The sequence below is a fragment of the Festucalex cinctus genome, chromosome 4 (assembly GCF_051991245.1).
Source record: "Festucalex cinctus isolate MCC-2025b chromosome 4, RoL_Fcin_1.0, whole genome shotgun sequence".
Classification (NCBI taxonomy): Eukaryota; Metazoa; Chordata; class Actinopteri; order Syngnathiformes; family Syngnathidae; genus Festucalex; species Festucalex cinctus.
This window is the reverse complement of record NC_135414.1, coordinates 20,599,479-20,616,278: the sequence shown is the minus strand read 5'-3', so window position 1 is coordinate 20,616,278 and position 16,800 is coordinate 20,599,479. Positions and strand designations below refer to the sequence as shown.

Here is a 16,800-nt window from a genome sequence, read left to right as displayed (position 1 = left end):
TCTTGACTCTTTTAGCTTTATGAACTTTTCCCTCATTAACCATTCCTTCGTAAGTTTAGGTGGAACAGCTGAATTGATGGGGCTCTATATTAAAATGAAATCGTTAATGATTAATGCTCATGTTTGAAAGGATTAGTTGCACGTGTGGCCTTTTTGTGCAAAAACAAGCTCTTCATGCCAGGATTGTGCAACAATGAGCGTTATGAAACAAATGAAACGCACGGTTGGGGGGGTGGTGTTGACAAAGCAAAAACTGTACATTGTTATATTTTAATCTGCTTTGTTTCTTTCTTTTTTCGTGCTGTCGTATTAATATTAATAGCTTGTTCTTATTGGCTTACTTGCGTACAAATCCTGCTTTGTCAGTCAAGCCATTTTTACAAGGTTTCAGTTTTACATTCCAAAAAAAATTAAAAATAAAATAGATAGGTAAAAATAAACAAATTAATTGATAAATTCTGCACATGAATGAGTAAAAATAAAATGAAAAATAGGAAGTAAGTTCATGCTTAGGATATTTTCTGAACGTCAAGAGGAGATAGGTGTGAGGAATGAAAAAACAAATACAAAGAAAATAAATAATAATAAAAACATAAATTAATTATTCTAAAATGACAAATTTTGAATTAAAAAAAGAGAAGCAAAATATTCCAATAAAAAATACATTATTCTAAACTAATATAAAGTGAAAATTAACTACTACAAATTAGTTCAAATGTAATAAAACAAATGAATATATTAAAAGTGTTTGAATAAAATGAAATAAAGCAAATGTAAAGTTTAAATCCAAATGAAATAAATTGTTTAAAATTAATTATGTAATTAATGTTAAGTATAAAAAAAAACTTGCAACAACACATGACGAATGGGCCTGATGAATAAAAAACGGTGACATTAGTTATAATAATAATAATAATAATAATAATAATAATAATAATACATTAAATAATGTAAATTTACCGTAAATAAATCCATCCATCCATCCATTTTCTTGACCGCTTATTCCTCACAAGGGTCGGGGGGTGCTGGAACCTATCTCAGCTGGCTTTGGGAAGTAGGCGGGGTACACCCTGAACTGGTTCCCAGCCAATCGCAGGGCACACAGAGACGAACAACCATCCACACTCACAAGCACACCTAGGGACAATTCGGAGCGCCCAATTAACCTGGCTTGCATGTCTTTGGAATATGGGAGGAGACCGGACTACCCAGAGAAGACCCACACAGGCACGGGGAGAACATGCAAACTCCACCCAGGAAGGCCACAGCCTGGATTCGAACCCAAGTCCTCACTACTGGGAGGCGGACGTGCTACCGTAAATAAATAATAAATTAATTGTTTTGGGAAATGCCAGTTAGATTGCATGCATGCACAATAGAAGCCACATATAGCTGAATCTTATTTCAGTGACTAACAATGCTTGTCCATCAAAAAACGGTCAAGTCCATAAAAACATAACGCGCTAATTACAATAATGTGGCCAAAGTAGATGTTACAGTACAGTGTTATCATACAGTGTTCGTTGTCTGATTGGTTGGGTCTTGCAGGTCCAGCGGGTCAGTGCATGAGAGTGTGTGTGTGTGTGTGCGTGCGTGCGTGCTGTGCTTGCGTGAGAAGCGGAGGCTGTGTCCAGAGGAGGGGAGGGTCTCGGACTTGCGGACAATTCTAAATCTGCCAGCTCAAGTCACGCGAAGGCGGCACCCACTGCAAAAGACACACAAGGCTCTTAAACTGGCAGAACAAAGAACAACGCACGACCACCACTCCGATCTGTGCGTGTGCACATATTTGCGCACTACAACTTGTGTGTATGCGTGTGGGGGTGAGTGTGTGTATGTGTGTGGAGGAGGTGGCGAGGATCTGGCGGCTTTGGAGTCATGCAATGTGGCACTCAGCTCTCCCTCATCGTGCTCATGCAACACGAGAAGCCAGTGAGGAACAGGGCTCTCCATTTAAAAACAAGTGCAACGAATCAGGATTAAGACGCTGTCACAAGTGGACAGATACACTCCATTCACATCCTTCCATGTTACCAAGCAGCAGAGGAAAACAGCACCGCATTTACTAGAAAATAAAATTGGGAAGAAAAAGCAATATATTTCTGAGGGAAAATTATATAACTAAATAATAAATAAATAAAAAGGTTTTGTATGTGTACACGCACACACACACACCCCCCCCCACACACACACACATATATATATATATATATATATATATATATATATATATATATATATATATATATATATATACAACTCATGCTTTGGCTGTGGTTACTGGTATTTTTTGTGTTGGTACAAATCTGTTGGTTGATTGTCATGAGTGTTTCCATAGAACATTCTTAGAACATCAGTAAGCAGCTTCGCAGGCCTTGCGTGTGCCACATCAGGCAAACGTTAATAGGATTATTTTGGCCCGCCAGTCATGACACCCCACACATGAATGTTGACCGTGACCTCATGCAAGCACTGTGCTTGCTGCGTTTTCTTTGACTTTTTTTCGTTTTTTTTTTTTTTTTGCTGTATAGTTTTATGTTGGAGGAGCCAGTATAATATATAAGGTTTTGAGGTGTACTGTTTTTTTGTTCACAGTAGTCAATTCATTTTAATATTTATGTGACAATATAGAAGACTATGACAATTTGTTTTATAATTTTGTAGGTGGGGCCCACCATGGACGATGGGGCCTGAAGTGCAGTGCATCATCTATCTGCTTTATAAATCTGACAACTTCAACTCACTGATCACACCATACAAACTACAGTCAAGCGGAAACGACATTTAGTGCAAGTTGTGGCAGTACATGAAAGATAAAAGGGTTGGAACTTCTTTTGAACTGAAACGTTTGACTGGTATTTGCAATCATCAGCCTCTTAAAAATGTTTCTTGTGCTCATAGAATTGTATTCTTCACAGTGCAAATTTGTCAGCATTTCATATGAAGTAGGCTTCTTGACATATTTTAGCTTTCACAAGTGCATCAATATCAACTGTCAAATTAGCCAATTTCAGAATGGCACTTAAGTGTTAAGCGGTCATTTAAGTGGCCATCAGTGCGCCCTCCAGTGGACAAATTTAGCAACAAACGCTATTTGCAGTTAAAACATTCTGTCCGCGTACTGGCCTTGTTTGGTGTGATCTTAGACAGCAAGCTAAACTCTGACTAGATAATGCAAGATATGTCCTCATACTAGTTTTAATCCACGGTGTTGAAATTACAAAATCGAGACAAAATTAATCTGTTAGCAACATCTATAATGACATACATATTCACAGTCAATACACAATAGAAACTTAAATTAGTTGCTAATAGTCATCCATTAGTTTGCCATTAAAAAACTTAGGTTAGCTAAACAACAAACATCCATCCATCCATCCATCCATCCATCCATCCATCCATCCATCCATCCATCCATCCATCCATCCATTTTCTTAGCTGCTTATCCTCACAAGGGTCGCGGGGGTGCTGGAGCCTACCCCAGTTGGCTTCGGGCAGTAGGCGGGGTACACCCTGATAAACTGGTTGCCAACCAATTGCAGAAAAAAAACAATAAATCTATATGCAACACATCTCCAACTAATAGTATGTATGAAAACATTTTCTTTACAATAATGTGTTATGCGCCCTCACTAGTCTAAACGCGGTACTCTGATTAATATTGCGATCGTGGAATAAACATTGAGCCGAAAAATACAACCCCTTTTTTTTAATCCATCTCAGGAGGTAGCCAGTTTGCCACTTGCTGTTAACAGAAAATTATATCGCAGTGCATAAGACCCAGCTTGTGAACGTCACAATTAAGCGCAGAAAATGGGTGAGCTGATTGGTCGTCCCAAATATTTCCCAAGTAATATTTTGAATTGCAAAAATTATTATGATGATAATAATAATAATAATAATAGTAATAATAATAATAATAATAATGATAATAATAATTTGCTGATTTATTTTAGGTTCTCTTTTTAAATTACTTTTTTTTCTTTTTTTTTTAAGTTTGCATATGCTGTAATAGCGTTTCTACTACTTAGTTTCTACAAGGCCCCTCACTCGTGTTTGTATTAGCTCGTGGCGAAAGATCCTGTTCTTGATTGACGTGCCACTTTTTTTCTTCTCCCGGGGGGGTCGGGTCGCAACAGGAGCCGCCAGCGGGGTCAGCGAGGGTCACATGCAAGCAGCACGCTTCACACGCAACCCTGAACGCAACACAAACACCACATACTTCACCTATGTTGAGTGTGTGTGTGTGTGTGTGGGGGGGGGGGGGCGTGTGTGTGCGGGTGGGGGTGTGTGTGTGTGTGTGTGTGTGTGTGTGTGTGTGTGTGTGTGTGTGTGTGTGTATGTGTGTGTGAAAGTGGATCACCTTCCCTTCCTGACTAGGCACAAATAGCAGATTAGTAACTGAGCTAATGGTCCCCCCTTCCCCACCTCCCCTCCTCCGTCATTTACAGCCCTCATACATGTTGGCGTGTAACAATAGTTGCGTGCGGAAGTACCTCGGTCATCCATCTTTCTGTCACCTCTGACTCTGTGCTACTAAGGTGTCATAAGTGAGTGCAAAAAGGCAAGGAAGGGGAAAAGGAGGGGAGGGGAGAGAGGTGGGGGAGAAAGTTCCGTGAGAGCAAAACGTTTAAAGTTTCATGTTTGAGGAGAGTTATGACCCTCCACAGGGGAGTAATTGGCGTGTTGTCATCTCGGAGGTAGCAAAGTAGTTCGAGGTCGCTTTACAAGATGCTAAAAATTCCGTTCAATTCCGTTTGGTTGTTTTGAAGTCTGACAATGCGAACATTCAAAACAGACAACTCAGAGATTGACATCTTTGAAACGATCATGCCTTAATGTTATATTGCGAGCAGCTAATGATTATTTAATAATTGATTGATCTGTCAGTTATTTTGCTATGGCGACGCTGTTCCCAAAAGAAAATTTTTCAACAATTTGCCATCAAGGCTGATTGAATGGTGCTCACCCCTCACCACACACACAATGAATATGTTTGCTGATGGCACGCTGCGCCCTCAAAAGTGCAGTGTGAAAAGGTCTTTAGAATGCTGTTTTGAGGGTGCATTGTTCAATAGCGCCTACCAGAGGGAAGGATCGAGAAAAGGTGGTGTCCCAGGTTTTTCCTGCCCTTAAAATACAAATCCTTATTTCATTTACGGCAGGACTCATTGTGTTAGCATGAGTGAGTTGTACATAGTAGGTAGAGCGTATTGATTGAGGCCTCCCGTATGTCCCATTCAATTCCCTGTACACTGTGTTTATATATTACACTGTCCCCTGCATGCACTCAGATATTTCTATTGTATTCTATAGGGAGTATCGTATGCAGGAGCGCAGCACGCAAATCAAGTCATGCGTGGCTCACATTAACCTCTTCTGCCCTCCTTTGCACGCACGCACTCCACGCACACACACCCAAACATTGTATGAGTTTACCCGCTGAATGACCCTGGCCAAGAGGTCTCACTCTGTTCCAGTTTCCAGGAACTCCATTCAATTTTTCCCCCCCAATTTGATCAATATGAAATTATTAGCAGTAGCGAATGTGAGAAAAAAAGCTAAAGAAAAAGTATTATCGTCCATATATACAGGTATATATTATATTCAAGGCATCGGTACGTGCGATGGCAGCCGATGTTAGTATCGGCCGTTCTCCTGTGGCCATTTTATGATTGGGAACTAGAAATTAGAAGAAAAAAAATGCCATTAATTTCATGCATTTTAAAGAAAAATGCTGTTTTGGCACAGATAGGTCTTGAAAATGATCATTTTTTGGTATCAAAGGTAGTATATATGACATGTATTATTAAAGTTTACATTTATTTATATATTCAATTTAAATGACAATTTTATTAGAAATGTGCATATATTTGTTATATTTATTATTAAAGTTAATATGCAATTATTTATTATTATAAGTGGTTATTTTGGGCCAATGAAAATCACAAAAGACAAACAAAAACAAAAAAATCTAAATTTTCTTTAGATTAAAAAAAGTTTTAGAATATACAAACAGTAATTGTTTTAATTCATTAAATAACGTGAAATTTAAAAAAAATCATTTTATTTGCTTTCTTGGTATTTGAACAAGTAATTATTTTTTTTGTGTTTTTTTTTAATGGCCTTTTTGTTACTATTTCATTTTTAAGTGGTATATATCCTTTTAATTTTGTAATTTGACCTTTTTCTACTCAAATAGTTTCTACCAGCTCTCACTGTGAGTGATCAAGCACTATGCATTTTTTTCTTTTTTTTTTTTTTTTTTAAATAAGCACGAACATGCCTAAATTTGGAGGGAAAAATATAATATTTTATTCAGGACGAGCGAAGATCGATACCAGGTATTGGTGCCAATTACCCCTTATTTTAAGGTATAGTACTCGTGCCAGTGGCCTATACCAGTATGGAATGCTCTCTGTGGCTAATTAAGGATTGAGAACTATAAATTGGAAGGACATAAAATTGCCATTGCTTTCATGCAATTTTAACAAAAAAGGCTCAAGTGGGATATATAGGTATTTCTTGAAAATTATCTGTCATTGATTTTTTGGGGGGGGGTGGAATTTTCTGTATCAAAAGTACTAGTGGTATCGGCACTTTGTATCTGTAACTGAGAGTCACCGATACAGATACCAAGTCCGATACTTGTCTGTAAATGTATTGTGTTCCATACAAAGAAACAACAACAACAAAAATGAACTATAAAAATACAATAAAAAAAACATTTAATGTTTGGCAAATATTCTAAAATGTTATTTCTGTGAGCACCATGTTGATGCCACAGCAGTGAGGAGGAGCTTGTGGTTCCTATTGTGTTTTCCAGTGATCCCTCTGGTGAATAGAGGATCTTGGGGGTTAATCATTGTGCATTGCGTGCAGACTGTGTTTGCTCTGACTGAGCCAAGGGTCGCCGGGCCTGTGTACAGAAAGAGCAAAGGGACGTATCGCTCGCGTTTTTTTTCCTATCACAACAATCGGGCGCCCGCTGTTTTAGACTGCACGCCAAGTTTAGCACAAAAAAAAAAAAAAAAAAAGTCACACAGGCTTTGAACTTTCAACTGTTTGGACTTGTCAGTCAGTGTGACAATTATGTCTGCTTAATTACACATTGCTTATCCTTTTAATGCACAGTTGCATTGCGTAACAAATTCATTGTATCATATAACCTTATTTATAACATGTAACTGGGCTCAAGGTACCAACAAAGTATTACAATTCATTGTATTTTTTGCATTATTATTTGTAATTAATTACTTTTAATTATTTTAAGCAATAAGTGCAGTAAGGTCTGTCCCGGCCCCAAGCTAGGCAAGCCTCCTAGACTGACTCAGAAGCCAAGAATTACCGATAGCCCAGGAACCTGCTTCATCCGGTCTAGCCAAAGCACTCAGGCACATCGCGAGGTTACTAGGCGGGAAGGCCCCAATGGACCACCAGCGAACCCAACCCCACCCTATTCTAGCAACATATCAAAAAGAAAACTCCACCCATAGGCACAGTTAGACTTTATGCATATAATAGGGACCCTTGTATCAAAATAAAGCAAAATAAGATGACTATTTACGAGCAAATATCAGACACAGTTGAACAGGGAAAGTGAGCAAAGCATCGTGGGAGTGTGTGTGATGTGTGCATGTGTGATAAACAGCTTGTTAGCTTGCAGGAGATAAAACGCAGCAGTCGTGATTGGTTGGTGAAGATGCACTGCAAAAGAAGACGGGACTCACAAGCTCGGCGCATGCACTGTGTCGCAATACTGCTGTGTGTGTGCGCGTGTTCGCGCGCGCGCGTATGTGTGTTGATCTACTGCAGGTGTAAACAAGCATTTGTGTGCTGGATGCCAATGGGCGTAGCCAGCCTTAAATAAACTCTGATCCCTGCAGGGTATTATTATACTCACCCCTTTTTAGGAAGGGGGGCCTGCAATCAGTACAAACAATTTTACTGAACCAACTATCCCAATTGTGAGCAAGGTTTGGCCTGCGGGCCTCGTGCGGCCTGCTCTGTTCTTTAATCCACCGAACATGTGAGGCAATGAGAGTCCTGTAATATTTGTTGCATTAATATATAAAAAAAAAAAAAAAAACTCTTTGTCTCTTGGCTTGACTGGGAATGCCTCAGTATCACCCTGGAAATACCATAAAAAAAACAAGCAAGTTTATATATGCATTGAAATTCTTCATTCGATTTAAAAATAATTGGTTTATCAATTTATTGTAGTATTGCTTTACATAATAACCAATATCATACAGTGTGCCCGCTACCTTTGATTTTGGATTTAATCTGAAACCATCTAAACATTCCAGGTATAATTGAAGAGCAATCAGCATTGTACCAACTTTGCACCAAAACATTTCTTGGCCTCAAGACTCACAGTGGCGGCGAGCACGGAACTGTTTTGTTTGATGGAAGTTTGGATACTGACTCATCCTACCAGCAGCATGCTACTGTAAACTCATTACTGCTGCACAATGAGCATCCATTCATCCAACCATTTTCGTACTTGTTCTCATGAGAGTGGCAGGTGAACTGCAGCCGGTCCTTGATGACTTTAGCCAACAGTACATCCTGGACTGTTTGCCAGTAATCTGTGGGGCATAAATGGACCAAAGCATTCGCAAACACAGACAATTTCGAGTCAGCATGCTTTTAGATTGTGGGAATAAGCAGGAGTACCTGTTGAAAACCCTTGCAAACTCCACAGCCAAGATTTGAACCCAGAACGTCAACCAGTAATATTGCTGAATTTGGTTCCATTAGCGATGGCAGAAAGTGAAGCAGCAGCGGTTATTGTACGAAAACGCATTGGCTGTACACAACATTAGGTACACATTGTCCAATACACATTTTTTAAAACTATTTTTGGTTAACTTAGTTAATTAGTTAGTTCTCCCTACAAAATTTAGTTTTTATAACACTTTAGTTAGTTAGTTAGTTAGTTAGTTAGTTAGTTAAATAATAGTAATAGTATCCTTTTGTTGGTTTGCCATGTGACTTGTTCTTCATGCACACACGTACATGTCAATCGCGCAGAATTAGTTATTGGTTCGTCATAAAAACAACTCATTAATTAACTATATTTGGAAGACTGATCAATGTTTGGATGAAAGAGGTGTCTTCTGATCAAGCAATCCCTAACTAAGGCACTGGTTAATTCATTCAATTGTTAGCAAATTAAGTTGCTGTAACTAAGTAGGTAAGTTAACAAGGTAAGTAATTACTTTGTTAACTAACTAAATGTTGGCAAGAAAGAGTCTTATGACCATGCAATTGGTGTTAGTTAGCTAACAAAGGGAATAACTACCGGTAATACAATATTTTGTACATTAAGTAGGTAAGTAACAAATTCACTAATCAGCTTACAAACAAACTAGTTAACTAAATACTGTAGGTCTGTCTGCATATTGCAGCATCAGTGATTGCTTGCTCACTCCTGGTGACTCCTGGGTCATGAATGTATGAAGCATTTTTGTAAGTATGCACCTAATATTTTGGCTAGTGCGTGTACATAACTTTTTCTAGCTTGTTTTCATAACCCTGAACGCAATATTAGGATTTATAAACATGGTGTGTTCTTTTGCAAATAACCATTGTTATTTCACGTGTGAAGACTTTTAACGCAGCTCTTTTAACAAGTTGTATTCCTTTTACAGCGGGATGGAAGTGATGAGATAAAACGACTGGGTAAATTCCCAACCACCCCCCAAAATCCTTTTAAGTGGCCGTCAAAGACTTTTCTTTGAGTGTAAAAGTTTCCTGCCGACTTCCCCGCCCTGCACGAAAGGCGCTGCACACACCTGGTGAAAGGCTCGCACGCACACATACCAGCACTTAAAAGACGGCACGCTCACTGCCTGAAAGTTACGACCTGTTCATCACACGCAAACATACACACGCGACAACGCCACAACTCGACAGACAAGACAGACTTGGGAGCCTTACTTAAATAGTTGTAAAACTCAAGAGTAAAAGTGACGTTTATTGGTTCCAGTCCTGGCCACAAGTTCACATGGTCACCTGTTGCTAGGCAGAGTTGATAGAGCTGCATCATTGTGGGGGGGGGGACAGTTTTTGTTTTGTTTTGTTTTTTAATCTGCCTTCTTCAAATAGAACTAATTGAAGAGGGACATTGTACAAAGAGTCCCTTCACACAGCTGCTGCCGCTTCCTGCATTCGGATAATTAAATGTGTGCTAACTACTCCAACTGCTTTCGACACAAAGGGGGATGGTCAGTGAGGGCAATTGTATACAAAAAGGCCAAGAAAAAGCAAGGCACGGTGCTTATAAATAACTCACACAAGTGTGAGTTAAGTTAACATGTAAACAAATTGGTCAAATCAGCCAAAGCAAAATCAAAATTGTGTGACAATCCTTTAAACCAAGCAATGTGCTAACATTTGATTGTATTTTGCTCTTGCAAGGTGAGTGTCCTTATATCACATTGCAGTGTACTAGGCGTTGGTTTTGAAGTTATTATTGTTGATGTTTTAATATCGCATGAGTATTAGGGCGAATTCTGTATTCACTTGGACATACTGCGTGACGGGGTTAATCTGGAACAAATTCACCACAACATATCCACTTGAGCGTCTGATTACACAGGCAAGTCGGTGCAAGATGTTTTTTTTTAATATGAAAAACCAATGTGTGCCTGGAAGGTGATGTTAAATATTCACAGCACTAATGAGACAAAGGCGTAGCACAAACACTATAAAAAGTGAATCCAAACACCTGTGAAATACACTGAAAGAGAATGTAGTTATGAATGCTTACATAAGCGCTGTGAGCACGGCAACCTGAATATGATCAAAGTGTTCACAATGCTCCACTTTTTCCCACATATTTTTTTATGTCACAGCCATATTAAGAAATTGATTGTATTCGCCCCAAAATCCAACACACAACACACCATAATGACATGACATGCCCTTCACCAAGCCAATACCATTCTTTCAGTAATGGTGGCAGTAGCATCATCCAAAAGCCAACTTTTCCCACAGGAAATAATAATTATTGCCAGTTTTCACATCCTTTATTGTAATGTTGTAAAAAGATTAGAAATCTGTTAACATGTCATGTCATATTTGTGTATAAACCATTATAGAAAAAAAAAACCAAAACGCAATATCATGGAGACATCATAAAAAAAGCTTGTGCGATTCAGTGGTTCAGTGGTTAAGCTGTTGGTTTGCGTGCCATGGCCGCTGTGGTTTGGCTCCCAAACATCAACAAGAAGTACTCTGTGGCTTTTCATAGGAATTGTTACAACTTGTATTGCTCTTCCAAGGGAATGTAATAACACGCATCATCATTTTCATCAATAGAATATTGCTTTTATTATGGACTGACACGACAAGACGACATCTGCGCTCACGCAGGCAGGAATACAATATCGCTAGCTATGTAGCTTAAACTCCTAATTGCGATACTTTCTATGGGAAGCAGCTCGATTCAATTTTACTTTTCTAATGGCAAGAGTACTAGAATTATGTACAGTATGTGTGTTATGTATGTATGCTACATGGCTGTCAACCAAAGCAACAGAAACAATACACAGCTATCAGTGGTTAACACGAACCTAGCAGAATCATTCAGACAAATATCACCTGGCTAATTTAGCACACAGCTAACAGGGCTGATCACCTAGGGTGCATTCGGATATGCACTCCATGTGCGCTGCTACATTCTGGATTCTTCGGAAATTCAGAACATTGTTGGAACGATGTTCGGTTATTCAGAACGACACACTCAAGTATAAATACATATAATACTAAATCTCGGTCTAGCCTGTCCCTGTGCATATTTACATCATGCCTCGCACCAGACTTGACCTGATCATGATAGCCCTTTGTGTTAACATGCACGCCAAGACTCGGCATGAAATGCACTGCCACGGGCCAGGTCAGAAGGTCGGCGGCATTGGAGATGAAACAGTCTCGCAGACTTAACCGTCCGGTTTTCCCCAAGCCCCGTCTGCGCCAGTGTGCATGCGAAGCGCTCATAAATGGCCCAGGAAGATGAGGTGTTTGCAGCCCAAGCGCCTCGGGCCAGGGGAGTTTACACAGAGTGTTGCTATTAATCCGCCCTCTCTGTGAATGCGCTTCCGTAACAATGCCTGTCATGCTGTAACATTCCCATGAAGGAAGCACAAGTCCTCACGCATGGCTTCATTTTCTTGGTAAACAAATGGCGTAAGTGGAGCACAGTGTGAGGCGTGTTTGCATGAAAGCAACATGTAAGGTTTGTTACATGCATGCAGAGACACAAGGCGATGTTTGACCCTTGCTGTAGTTGTGTGAAAACCTTTTTAAGCTTTGTGTTAGCATGCAATAGCCACTGACACAGGTGTATTTGGCCACTTCTAGCTGTCTGCCTTTGAGCTCAGTTGTGACCCGAGCGCAATGAGACCGGTGACTTCCGTGCTGCCATAGACGACCAGATTCTCTCAGCTGTCATTACGATGACAACTTTAAATCTCTCGTCTTGACAACTTTAAATCTCGTCATGACGGCTTCAACTCATGTCTTCTCTTTTGGTTGTAATATATCTTGAAATCAGAAATTTCACATATTAAAACTTTTTAGAGTGTTGATCTGACTTTTCTCTGCCAATATTCTGATTCTCAGTATTGTTTTTTAATCTTGAAAACAGCCAGTGCTTTTATCGAAAATGTGCGGGTAACTTTTTTTTCTCAATATTGACTTCTAATCAGGAAAATATACAGTACACATTTTTTTTTATTTACTTTATTCTCCTAATGCTATGACTTAAATCCCAAAAATACATTTAAAAAATGTCATAATATTATGGCTTTTGTGTCTCAAAAATATACTATACAATTCTCAACTATTTGGGCATTTTACCACAAAATATCAAATTTTCTCAACTTTAATTTTATAATGTACTGGCTTTAATATACTCTGAAAATTAGGGATGTTTGATAGCGCACACGCACGCACACGCAGAGAGGAAAGCAGGCAGGAGCTCAGTATTACACCCTGCGGCGCATCACTGCATTTTAAGAATGAGTTAGCGTGTCAAGATAGCGTGTCTCGCCGGCAGACCACACCCGCACCTGTCAAGTGTTCGTGCAGAAGAGCATATGTGCGTTTTCGGTGCTGAGACGTCTGCGTGTGCATGCGTGTGTTTGTGTGTGTATGTGAGCGCGCGCGCATGCACCAAATACCCTAGCGATGATGGATATGATGTTATTAAGCCACACGCTTAAAAAAATAAAATAAAATACTGCATATATTTGTACACCCTTGTCACCTTTGCAAACATGTTCCATGATCAAAGGTTCTCTGTGCCAGATGTCACATTTTCTGTGCCACTGGATCAATGTGCTGTTATGGAGACTACATTTGACCTCCCAGTGCTGCATAGTTAATGCATGACAACAATCATCCCATAGGAAGTAATGAGATAAGACATCATGCATGACACGGTCAAACAGCAAATTGAACTTAATTAACTGTACACACGATAGTTCTAATACAAGTATAATAATATAAAGTGTTGCAAATTGAAATCAGTACAACCAAACATTACTGATACTATAAATATTTTACACTATTTTAACTCATTCACTCACAGCCATTTGCAAAACCCACAGAATATTGTGTTCTATTGCTATAAACCATATAAAAACAACCAAAAGAAGGAATAATCTCTTCTTTCATCAGAAAAAAAAGTGTATATATATATATATATATATATATATATATATATATATATATATATATATATATATATATATATATATATATATATATATATAATATTTCTATATGTTTCCGTTTTGCAGCAATTGGCTTTAGAATATAGCTAAGTTTCATCATTATTCATAAATCTGTTTGATCTCTTATACGTTGCTGCCACCTGCTGGCCGTTTTTGTAATAACTACTGTTGCTTCACCCATTCTCTTCCGTTCAGAGGCTGTATCAAAGGCTTCTGTATGCTCTAGCATTAAACATAAATAAATAAATAAAAACATAAATACGTCTTTGGGAGCATTGTAATATTTAAAATAGAACATATTTATACGTTTTTGGGAGCAAATTAGTTAACATAGTTCTAAGCTTAAAGGCAACTCCTCCTGGCTAACATACAACATAACGGAACTTAATTCATTTCTGGTTTCCAGTTGTGCAAGTATAAATTTCTCTCCAGTGGCCAGACACTTATTAATTTGCAGGCTATTTTGCTGTTCAAATTTGTATGTTCTCTACTTTAAAACAGTTCCAGCCAGACATCTGTGAAAAGTGTATTCGGTCGGTCACATGAGCTCTTACTTCCGGTGTAAAATGGTTATGTGTCAATCATGGGTTAGCTTAGCAATTAACATGGCTTCTGCATCTTTTCTCATCATCCCTTCGTGAGAAAGACATAGTCAGAAGTCTAGCTTATTCGCCACAATGGAAGCGATGATTACTGACTTAAGAGCGACCCCACAACGTGTTTACCCGTACAACCTAGCCAGCTGAAGCTCGTTGCTGGCTAGCTGGTGCGGCGTAAATAGCACTGAGATTGCCTCAAACTCAAGACGACTTGCGCACGTCCAGTCCAGCTAAGTTTTTGAGGACCGTCTCGACGGGTCATTATCGGAAAAGATTAAAATGTGATTCTCAGTTTTGCTATTCAATGTGGTTTGAAGAGGCACAAAATCCAAATTTTGATCACAAACTCCGATACAAAACCGCTTACTTTGAGCCTTGGTGTATTTTTGAATACATATAATGGACATAATTCATCACTTTTCCCATAATGTTCATTACCGCAAAATAATCACTCTTAATTGTTGACGTAATTTTTTACAGCGAAATACATATTTAAAAAAAGGATTAACAGTTTATTTATTTATTTATTTATTTATTTTTACTGTAAATTGTAAGCACATTTTATGTAGGTCTTCTTGCTCTGTCAGCCATCTTCCATTAATCTCCCCACCAGCACACCCGCAAGCCAATGGGCGGGCCTACAATCTGACAATATGACAATATGACAAGTGGCCCACGGAAGTGAGCTCATCTCTTGTATTCTTTCTGGCACATGACATGCATTCTTACTTATTACTTACTTAGTGAGCGAATTGTTTCCTGTTGTTTTGGGGCCCCCGACCGGTGGTCCCCCTGGCAACCAGTGCAGAGATGCCTGTCATGAGAGGCTCTTACACACATATTAAACAATAGCTCTTGTATTTCAATATAAACCACTGTATGTATAAATGCACGCACACGCGCACATACACACGCGCCAACAATCAAACACAACACAAAGTCCAGACAGACCACCACACATCAGACAGACGGTGCTCATATGTATTATGTGTGTGTTGAGTGGTGGTGGAAGGAGCGAGTCAGGGCAAGCCCCCCCCTCACTCTGCAATTATCCCCCCAGCTGTTTTTACCTCTGACCTCTGCTACCTATACTTCTCATAATGACACCTAGCCACGCAAGGGTTCAACAGTGTGTGAAGATTTACATGTGTGCGTGAGAAAGCATGAGTATTTATGGCCTGTCATGGGTGATGGCTTATTGGAAAATAAACAGACATGACAAGTCAGGATCCTCATCTGAGCAATTTGGAATACACTAAAAATAATAATTTAAAAAATATATATAAAATGTATGAAAAACAGATGCTGTTTTGATTGCTGAAAATGGAGTATGACAGGTTTGAGTGATTTAAGATCAAATTTATGATTAAGATTTTTTTTTTTTTGTAATTACACAAAAAAAATTTCGCTTGAGAAAAATATTGATAATAGAGACAGTGTTACAGGAGGAAATTTCATTACATTTACAGTACAAGAATAAAGAAGTTTTATTTTATTTATTTATTTTTTTTGTAAATGGAATAAATTTGAGTTTGAGAACAATGAAAAAATCTCGTTATAAAAGTGAAAATTAAACGAGATAAAAATGTCAGAATTCTATTTTTTTACCTAAGGAAAAAAATGAATTTGAGAGTTTAGCATTTTTAACATTCTGATAATAAAACAATATTTTATTTATTTATTTATTTATTTATTTATTTATTTATTTATTTATTTATTTATTTATTTATTTATTTATTTATTTATTTATTTTTTTTTTTTTTTTAAAGCCAAATTTGAAACTAGTCCACATACATATGGAAGGGTGGTAGCGCACTTTAGCGCCATCCTCTGGTCAAGACCAAAAACACGAGGGACAAAAGAAAAAAAGTTTAATACGTTTGAGACAAAAGCCAGTTTTACCAAAACTAAGTGATATTTGTTGGGCAAAAGTACCATAATTATATCTCATTCATGTCAATAAAAACGGAATTTTCAAAGTGTTCTTTTATGATTAAAAATAATAATAATAATAATAAGTGTTGAGAAATGCATTCTAATGTTAAGAGGAAAAAAAGCAGTCTAAAATAATGTAAAGTCATTTTTAAAAAGAAAAAAAAAATCACAATTTTCCAGGTGGACAGGGAAAATGTTAAACTCATGATATTCGAAAGAATTGCTGCAGTTCACTTCGGAGTTAACTACATTTCCATTAAATGAAGTCCATTCAATTTTAATCTTTAGAAACAATTAAAAAAAATACATTGATTTAATTTTAATAACTTTTTTGTGCAATACATTTTAATTAAATCTTAATTTTAATATTATACATTTTTTATTAATTTACCCCAATTTTAGTACTGTGTTACGTGTCATACTGTACGTAGGTACTTGTATCAGATTAGATAATTATGAATCTTGAAACTTTTTCTCGTGCCACTATAATTGGCTTCACAACCACTTGTTTCCCCCATCAA

At 38.0% G+C, this 16,800-nt stretch overlaps 1 long non-coding RNA gene across 1 annotated transcript in view; it reads left to right on the top strand.

Annotated features, from left to right (window-relative positions):
• LOC144017752 (uncharacterized) overlaps positions 1 to 16,800 on the top strand; it is a 54,918-nt gene that overhangs the window by 23,945 nt on the left and 14,173 nt on the right. The gene's annotated exons all lie outside the window — the stretch shown is intronic.